Source organism: Schistocerca serialis, chromosome 1 (genome assembly GCF_023864345.2).
Source record: "Schistocerca serialis cubense isolate TAMUIC-IGC-003099 chromosome 1, iqSchSeri2.2, whole genome shotgun sequence".
Lineage (NCBI taxonomy): Eukaryota > Metazoa > Arthropoda > Insecta > Orthoptera > Acrididae > Schistocerca > Schistocerca serialis.
In genome coordinates this window covers 456,091,538-456,101,905 of record NC_064638.1, presented here as the reverse complement: position 1 = coordinate 456,101,905, position 10,368 = coordinate 456,091,538, and the positions used below count along the sequence as shown (strand labels likewise).

General features: G+C 41.6%; 1 pseudogene; it reads right to left on the bottom strand.

Annotated features, from left to right (window-relative positions):
- Positions 1-1,761: 1,761 nt before the first annotated feature.
- On the bottom strand, positions 1,762-1,880 carry LOC126426314 (5S ribosomal RNA; annotated as a pseudogene).
- Positions 1,881-10,368: the final 8,488 nt, after the last annotated feature.

Sequence of the window (10,368 nt, the reverse complement as noted above, 5' to 3'; positions counted from 1 at the left end):
CAGAAAGGCCCGTACAGGACCTGCAACATGCGGTCGTGCATTATCCTCCTGAAATGTAAGGTTTCGCAGGGATCGAATGAAGAGTAGGACCACGGGTCCTAACACATCTGAAATGTAACGTCCACTGTTCAAAGTGCCGTCAATGCGAACAAGAGGTGACCGAGACGTGTAACCAATGGCACCCCTTACTATCACGTCGGGTGATACGCCAGTATGGCGATGACGAATACACGCTTCCAATGTGCGTTCACCGGGGGATGTCGCCAAACACGGATGCGACCATCATGATGCTGTAAATAGAACCTGGATTCATCCAAAAAAATGATGTATTTCCATCCGTGCACCTAGGTTCGTCGTTGAGTACACCATCGCAGGCGCTCCTGTCTGTGATGCAACGTCAAGGGTAACCGCAGCCATGGTCTCCGAGCTGATAGTCCATGCTGCTGCAAACATCGTCGAACTGTTCGTGCAGATGGTTATTGTCTTGCAAGCGTCCCCATCTGTTGACTATCGAGACGTGGCTGCACGATCCGTTACAGCCATGCTGATAAGATGCCTGTCATCTCGACTGCTAGTGATACGAGGCCGTTGGAATCCAGCACGGCATTCCGTATTACCCTACTGAACCCACCAATTCCGTATTCTCCTAACAGTCATTGGATCTCGACCAACGCGAGCAGCAATGTCGCGATACGATAAACCGCAATCGCGATAGGTTACAATCCGCCCTTTATCAAAGTCGGAAACGTGATGGTGGGCATTTCTCCTCCTTACACGAGGCATCACAACAACGTTTCACCAGGCAACGACGGTCAACTGCTGTTTGTGTATGAGAAATCGGTTGGAAACTTTCCTCATGTCAGCACGTTGTAGGTGTCGCCAGCGGCGCCAACCTTGTGTGAATGCTCTGAAAAGCTAATCATTTGCATATCACAGCATCTTCTTCCCATCGGTTAAATTTCGCGTCTGTAGCACGTCATCTTCGTGGTGTAGCAATTTTAATGGCCAGTTATGTATATATTCAGTTCAACAACAGACTATCTTCGGATCTCCCGCACCACAAGCAAAATACAGAATCGTTATGTGCATAGACATTACATTTAGAGCGTAACATATTATTCAAGAGGACACTTCCAAAAGCAACTCAGGTATGAATTTTCACACTCGTATACCAACTGTAACTTCAAGATTGTCCCATTACTGTTATTAGCTCAACTGTCAATTTGTAACATTTGTCTCATGACAGAATCAGAGGCGGTTAACGTATCTTCGTAATTCGACTAATGTGTGTCTTCACCAGGCTTCCCACTACTATTTTTTCACTAATAGACCAATTATGTGTTAAGGTCGGTGAATGACATCGATAAGTATATCATTATAAGTTAATAAAAGTAATTAAGTACATCGGTTGTTCCAAATGCAGTGCCGTAACAGTGTGTAACAGTGTCATTAAAAAAAGGCAACAAAGCAGTACAACTCCACTGTCTGTCGAAGTCTTACTACACACAGACTGTGTCTATGGACTTCCACATTTCCAGCTAAAAATTACTGAACTAAACTCACACCGTCTTTCGGCCAAGAGTGGCCATTCGTTACCATCTGGCCGCCGTGTCATCCACAGCTGAGGATGCGGATGGGAAGGTCGTGTGGTTAGCACACCGATCTCCCGGCCGTTATGATGGTTTTCGTTTACCGGAGCCGCTGCTATTCAGTCGAGCAGCTCCTCAATTGGCATAACGATGCTGAGCGCACCCCGACAAATGGCAACAGCGCATGGCCGCCCCGGGCGGTCACCCATCCAAGTGCCGGCCACGTCCGATAGCGCTTAGCTTCAGTGATCTGACGGGAATCGGCGTGTCCACTACGGCAAGACCATTGCCAAAAATTACTAACGAGTCAAATTATATGTCCACGCAAATCAAGGACGGGGAAGGAAGTCGGCCGTGCCCTTTCAAAGGAACCATCCCAGCATTTGCCTGGAGCGATTTCAGGAAATCACGGTAAACCTAAATCTGTATGGCCGGACGCGGGATTGAACCGTCGTCCTCCCGAATGCGAGTCCAGTGTCTAACCACTGCGCTACCTCGCTCGGTACTTCACTTGCATTGGAATCGTTATACTCAAGAACATTGGTTATATTGCATGTCATTCTTTGCTTGCTACACCTGTATGTATTTCTCAAAGTTAAGTATTGTCATTGAATCATTTCGCGATGAAACTCTTTAATACGATTTGCTTGAACTGTTGTCTAGCGATCCGAGATGCAGGTTTCCTAGACACCCCATCTTTGACAACTAGGCTATATAAAACAGTTCCTTCAGTTCTTGGTCCAACGAGGGCGCCACCATGGATTTATAAAACATGTTCGGAAAGATAATAAATAAAACGAAAATATTTCGATATTAAATATGCACTTCTGAACCGAAAGCCGTCTGCCTTCAGGGTAGCTAGTGTGAAATTACACTAGACATACTAACAGCATAGTAAATTTCTTCATTAACACCTGTTCAGAATCTGAAAGCAGCATAACTGTAGCACCAGGTATAAATACTACCTCCATTATTCACTGCTTAATCTTACTGTGTGCCGGCCGCGGTGGCCGAGCGGCTGTAGACGCTTCAGTCCGGAACCGCGCGACTGCCACGGTCGCAGGTTCGAATCCTGTCTCGGCCCTGGATGTGTGTGACGTCCTTAGTTAGGTTTAAGTAGTTCTAAGTTCTAGGGGACTTATGACCTCAGCAGTTGAGTCCCATAGTGCTCAGAACCATTTGAACTGATGACCTCAGATGTTAAGTCCCATAGTGCTCAGAGCCATTTTTATTCTTACTGTGGTCGAGAAAAGGCCAACACACAAACGCAAAAAAGGAAATGATCACCTCCTATTGCAGTGAAACGTGTCTACGCGGTATATAAACGAACATAACAAAATTATCAAAAATACCTCTACTAGGCGCAAGTGGCTAAGCAGGAACACTTTCTCTGAAGTGGCTTCCTTTTGTCGCCCCCTGTTTAGAGTTCTCGCGGTTACGCCAGTGTTAAGGCAATAATAGCACTGCACACACGCGCAATACCACGATGTATTCCGATTCGTTTAATATTCTTTCGATTCAGTTAGCTTACAACTTGGCGTTCTAATAAGTATTTAACATGATAACATTTAAATCACTGTGTGATTATTGAATTACCAGGTATGTGGAGATGAAAATATTAGCACCAGACAGGAAGAGATGGGTGATAACAAATCAGTCGAAAACCCAGAAGAAAGATTTTCACACAAATCTTTTTTCAGTCAGAAGAATCTGTTTTCACAATACTGTCACAAAAATCGACTTTTCTTTCAGAATGACGCCTTTACTGCCAGTAATTTGATATAACCGGTAAAGCTCAGTAAATTATATCAGGGAGAAACATGACGAAGATTTTCTATAAAAATGCATTGCGTTTTTGATGTCCGTGATCAATCTGTAGTTTTAAGCGTGTCTGAAACTGCAGGTTTTGGGTGACTGTCGGTGATGATTTTCCTAGCGCACCATCTTCCGATCCGAAAGTTCTTTCCACGACGTTAGTATTGCGTCTGTTTATAACGTCATGTGGCTTGCTATGTCGAACAGTTTGGCACCCATACGAAATGAGCAATGAATGGGTGCAGTACTGTCATGGTAGAATAAATAATCAGATGTATGACTTGTTTGTTAAAATAATGAGTGATTACAAAAGGCAAAAAATGCTCTCTTTTCTTCCCCTCCCTCCCATCTCTCCCTCCACACCCCTCTCCTTCTCTCTCTTTCTTCCACTCCATTTACTGGAACTAGGCGACAACAGGAGGGAGGAAAAGAGAAACTTATACGGATGGAGTCAGCAGTATATATATATATACACTTTTTTTTTGTTCGGCTGGCGAAGTTCTTTGTCTGATTCTGGAGTTTTTATTGTATTTCCGAAACATTAAACGAAAGCCCGACGATAAGGTGGAAGTTATGACCCGTGCGTGGGATCTGATGGCGCGGTAGCGTGGAGCGGTTTGGTGAGTGGGGAGGGGGTCAGGTTGCTGGGCGGAACGAAGAGGAGGTGACGCCAGTTGAGCTGTGGCGCTGACGGGGGTCACTGCCCGAGGGGCAACACAGAACAGTAAGATATAGTGCTGCGACAGATTATGGAAATTCCTCAAGAGAAAAGACATACATTTAAATTAGTGCATTAACGGGAACATCAACAGAACAGCCTCTGATAACGGTATACTACACCTTCCACATCGCTGGCAACGGGTTCTACACAACTCTGGTGATAGCTTTGAAGGATGGTAACAGGTGCAAACGTGTAACTCTTTTTATCGGTTCTGAATAAATAGTTGCCACTATTTAAGTTACAACCCTCGTATGTGACTATCATGTATCATTGCTACACGTTTTTGTATAATATCTGGGATCAACGTAGCAAGAAAGAATTTTCTGTGTAGGTTCTAATAATATATTGGTTTTCTCAGGCTATTGTTCCCGCACAGCTTTAAAAATGTATTGACACTCCCCCTCCCCCCCCCCCCCCATTTTAGCAGATAATATTCGATTCTGGATCTAGTTCGTAATAAGGTTACAGTTAATGCACATCACTTACCCCTAATTAAAATGATATCAAAACCATGTGTGTGTGTCTTAATGGAGTTTCCACGATCGTTACTTATAAAAAAGTGTCCAAATTCAATATCCAGATCGCTTTCCTCTATTTTAAAAGAACTTTATACACAATTAACAATTTTTAAAAATCATTTCATAGTTATCCTAACTGGTGGAAAGTTTTGTAGAGTCCGGAAGTACCCTCTGTGAATTTAGCAATAATGTTTTCATCGATGTTACATTTGTTACAACATGTTTTATGTATTTTATCAGTTCACAGAGGACATTTTTTGGGCTCTGTAAAATATTTTACAAAATTTTTAATTACTGTTTGTAAAGTTCTTTTAAAATGTTTTGATGCTGTTACATTAAGCATCTGTGTTTTATGATATACGTAGGAGCAATTCTTATAAATTACATCAATCAGATCTCTACATACAGAAGGCGTGTTTCAGCACTGTAGGTGTTGCACCAGTCAGGTTTCTTAATTTCTTTATACATATAAAGACGCAGTAGACTAGTGTATGGCTGGTAATGACAATGCAGATTCAGTTCCTCATTCTACAAGTTACACTATAACAAATGGTATGTTGCACAAACTTGTATTAAATTAATTTCTTAAGAATCTTGAAGGCTTAAAACATTTGTAAGTTGCACCAAATGTAATTATATATTAGATGTAGAGACTCGTTGGAATTATTATTATTATTTTGTTTGAGCAATAATTGTTTGAGTAATAATTTTGTAATAATAAATCTGGAGACTGAATTTGGACACTTTTTAATTGTATATTTTCCTCTTCATTTTTTAGTTGTAAGTGCACTAGACTATACAATAGACCGCAATGAAGGATGTTCTTCCACTCACACGGATGACTCCCAAATGATTCACCATAATTACGTAAATAACGTAAGAGGACTTGCATTTCAAGATTTCATTTACATCGGCAAGAGCGTACCCAGGATCTGAATAGCGGAGGATATCATACTCATAAACTTTTATGTAAGAGGGGAGTGGAGGAAGCGGAACATAATTTCTTACAGAGCATTAATCAAAATTGTTGAAAAAACTGTGTTTTTAATCCCTTAACATACTAATTCTACCATTTTGTCTCAGTTTATTACAGGTAACTATAAAATACAACGTCAGTAACTGAGATTTGTACAGATCATTCAAGAATACAACGTTTAGCTACAAGTGATAGTTCCAGATTTTAGTAATCTTAGACGCGACGAAAAAATAAAAAACACGCGAATTGAAGACACAACGCTGCTTGGAGCGTTTAGAACATGGAATATTTTGGAATTTACAGTTGCAATGTGAAACGCGAAATAGTTTGAGGATATCTAGGTAAATGGCTCTTTGTGCACTTACTGCCAGCCAAATTCCTGTACATGTTCTGACCATCTTGAAACAGACACTGAATTGAGCTGGTCCCGGCGGAGGTTCGAGTCCTCCCTCGGGCATGGGTGTGTGTGTTTGTCCTTAGGATGGTTTAGGATAAGTAGTGTGTAAGCTTAGGAACTGATGACCTTAGCAGTTAAGTCCCATAAGATTTCACACGCATTTTTTAACACTGAACTGATACGAGTGTCCATCTGAATATGATCTTTTACTTTGTGTGGAGCGACGAGGAAGCAGCAACTGTTCTTCAGTTCCATTCGTTGTGTACCCTTCTGTGCGTAAGGCGCACACGAACGGTGATAAGGATATAGAATATGTCACGTCTTCTGACAATGACCACTTCAGTCACTATTTACGACATGCACTGGAAATTCAGAGTACGCCTGTTATAAATGTGTACCATTCACTGCCTGATGCACTTCCGCTTCTCTTTGTGAAGTCCATACCAAATTCTCAGTTTAGCCGTCACTGAGCGGCTGATAATTTTTGGTAGTATACAACGCTATAGGTATTATTCACAAAAATATCTCCATCGGCGTCAACCTGGCTTCCAGTATTGTACGATGATATTTTCGCAGTACCCGACTCCGTAATTGTGGTGTTTGATTTTAGTTTACACCCTTTAATGATATGGCTGGGAAAGCAGAATACTTCAGACAGTAAAATTAGAGAGTAATTCAATTTCTGTTTAATAACAGGCGATACATTCACCTGAAGTCTTTTAACGATGTTTGACTTGAAAACAATATGTTTTAATCTCTGTTGTGGAAAAGGTGTACGTCTGTTACCTGTCTAGAAAGGAAAAGAGCTCTGGTGGCGTTGAGTTACAGATCCTATACTTCATCCTGATGTCCTCGGTCTTAGCCCGAACTTTTCACAAAATCTGGTGCAATGAAGACGTGTGATATTGAAGATGGCAGACCGTTTGTCCATGGCCTATTGTGTTTGCATTCTAGTGGTGTGGACTGTGTATCCAAATAGCGTTTTAATCTCTTCCTTGATTTTATTTCCTTAACTATCTAAAATGATATATAAAATGATATGAGTAGAATGTTACACAGCACATGTCCTTTCGCACCTGCCACAATGACGCAGAAGATGTTAATATATGCTTATATTTTTCGCAGTACGGAGGATGACGACGTCAAACCAGTTCCATTAGCAATTTACCAAGAGAAGAAAAATTGTTGTTCCACATTATCAGTGGCGATAACAAGGAGACGGTCGTTCTCGTAGTAGCACAGTGTTAGCTTTCTTTGTAGCCTTGACAATAGGCCACCTATCTGACTTCTAAATGAAACTCGAATCTAAGTACTGTCAAATACTAGAAGCAGAGTTCGTCGTCCCCGCTCGTATTTGTTTGATTTGTTCCAACAATCCTTCTTTTCACAAATACGCAGTTTGTCTTTATATAGTACTACTGATTAGTTTCTACATTACCCATTCCGCGATAACTTAATTTCTATGCTTTGTATATTCGTTATAAACAATGGTGGTAACCTCCGGTCCATAGCTAATCCATCACTGTTTGTATCACATTGATCAGTTATTGCCACGAAATTGCTGAATGAAATGTTTTTCGGGAAGTTTTCCAATCGAGTGTTTATGCTGCTACTCTCGTCTGGTGAAAATCTAGATGTAGGCAGGCAGCTGCACTTTTCCCCTAGAGAGGAAACACGGCTGTTTTTAACGAGGGACGGATACGTTGAGAAGGGGAGATAAATGGGCTATGAAATTTATGTCCTCTTACTGTACTTCCTCCCGTCTCTACGCTCTGCGAACGTGAAAAGTATGTCACGCGCAGCTTTGCTGGATAGTATGTAGGAACAGCTATGCATTTGTATAAATGCCTGCCTGCCACAACCGTTTCCAAGTCAGTTTCGCACGTCCAGAACGAGTTGTACCACGACTTCGGAGAATAAGATATAATAATACACTGCTAGAACATCCTGCGGACAATTTTACGTTCATTAAGCGAAAAGAATATATTTCTGTGTACATAATCGTTCTATGATCGGATTGACACAGTCCGGTGATTTTAAGAAAGGAGCCCTTGCGGGAATTCTGGAAGAGAACAGTCTGTATTGAAATTCCGTAAGTATCATTGTTTTGATGGTCTCATTTTAAGTGTTTACAAATAACCAATATACATAGCGCTGTTGTGATATTCTTGTTCTTTTAAAATTTGTCGCTCGTGATATGAAAACAATTGCAGTTCTTATAAGGGCTGGAAAGTTTGTTCACGGAGAGCGTTTAAGGAAGCACAGCTGTGAAAAAAATTGAAAATTTCCAGTAAAGCTTTTTGTTAGATCACCTTTTACTATTTTCAACAACTATCCCTCAAATCTCCTCGTTAAGCATTCGGGAATTAGTTGCCTCCAAAAAAAGACTGTTTACAGTTGTTAGGAATTGCATCCTGCAGTTCAGATTTTTTGCGACCGTGGAAGTTGCCAACAGGATGACTATCGTCGGACCATCTGTGCCAACTGACAAAACATACAAAGAGTGTTTCAATGGGTTTGCGTCAGGCGTCTAGAGGTGATAGGTCGCGTTATGGGGAACGACTTCTGTTCCATACAAAATGTTCGCTGATACTTTCCATCAACACTAGGTGCCCTTTAATATTCGCCAGTTCTCTGATGACGATATTTCACTGAACTGGCTAAAATGGCTCTGAGCACTATGTGACATAACTTCTGAGGTCATCAGTCGCCTAGATCTTAGAACTAATTAAACCTAACTAACCTAAGGACATCACACACATCCATGCCCGAGCTAGGATTCGAACCTGCGACCTAGCTGTCGCTCGGTTCCAGACTGCAGCGCCTAGAACCGCACGACCACTCCGGCCGGCTTCACTGAACTAGCAGTGTCTACTAACTAGCAGTGTCTACCAACTAGCAGCGTCTACTAACTAGGCGTGAGGCATACGACCCACCACAGTACATCGATACAGCAAATTTCAGCAAGAAAACCTCAAGAATGAGTGTCTCTAAGAGGAGTAAGATGTTCCCGAAGCGAATCAGGAACTTTTAATTTTGCTGGGCCTACTCCCTTTCATTCGGTGCTGATGACTGTATAGTAGGCAAAACTTAATGCATACACACGCCACAGACTGCCTAGGCCCAGCGGCCCCTGACGTGTATAACCAAAACAAAATGACACCTAGGGTCGCCGGGAAGAGAACATTTTGTTGCAAAAGAAACTTGTTTCCAGTGACGTGCTCTATCACCCCCATATGTATGATGCAAGGATTTTGGTACACCCTTTATATAAAGGACGTACATTAACTGTAGGGAGTGCCTCATAAAATATTTTTCATCTAATATACATGCGTTATACACAGATTGTCGCGTAGTTATATGTTTAACTGTGCATTACACAGTTACTAAAACTGGTTTAAATCATGAAATGCTGCACTTTGGTATATTTTGTGACATCGCAGTCATGTAATTCTGTCTTCCGTTGCAAAGTGCCATCACGCTTGGAACAACTGCAGTGCCTTGTCTACTGCTACGACTGCCCGAATATCGTATTTTTAAACCTTCTAAAACTTTCAAACCTTTTGAATATCGGTGCATTCTACAGGCTGTTTGATGAGTCACGTTACATACTTGCAGAGGTTTTAGAGGGGACTTAGTAGACCGAGGAACCCTTGTCTGGACACGTCATCCAACGACGCTACAGAGCGTCAAAGTTATAGGCAACGGCGGCTATGAATATGTGTATGTACAGAGTCATTCAGTGATGATGTTAAAAACCCTTTAAAATGACGGAAAAAGATAAAGGTATCAATTTGAGCTAAGGGTCCCTATAACGGAAACGAACGAGTAGAGCGTTATAAGCGAAAACCGTTCTCATTCGTCCGACAGTGTAATACATGTACTGGTAGCGTTAGTGCTTAGATTAACGGATATATTACTTTCAAAGGTGATAGTATGGACCAAAAAATGTCTTGTAAACATGGGCTCTAAAATGCATGCCTGAGGAGCTGTGAGCACTTGTTCATCTTCGCTACTGTGAAACGCTTCTCTTCTACTGTAGAAGTGCTCATATCTCCTAAGGTATGCATTTAACAGGCAGTGTTTACTAGATACTTTTTCCTTGTTTTTGTCTATACTATCACCCCCGAAAGTTATCTGCCCTACAGTCTAAGCAACAACACTACCAGTACTTTTGTATTCCACTGTCGGACGTATGAGAACGGTTTTCGCTTATACCGCTCGACTCGTTCGTTTCCGGTGTAGGGATCCTTACCTCAAATTGATTCATTTATTCTTCTCCATCATCCTAGAAAGTTTGTAACACCATTACAGGATCACCTTGAATATACATACATTTGCAGGAGTTCTGT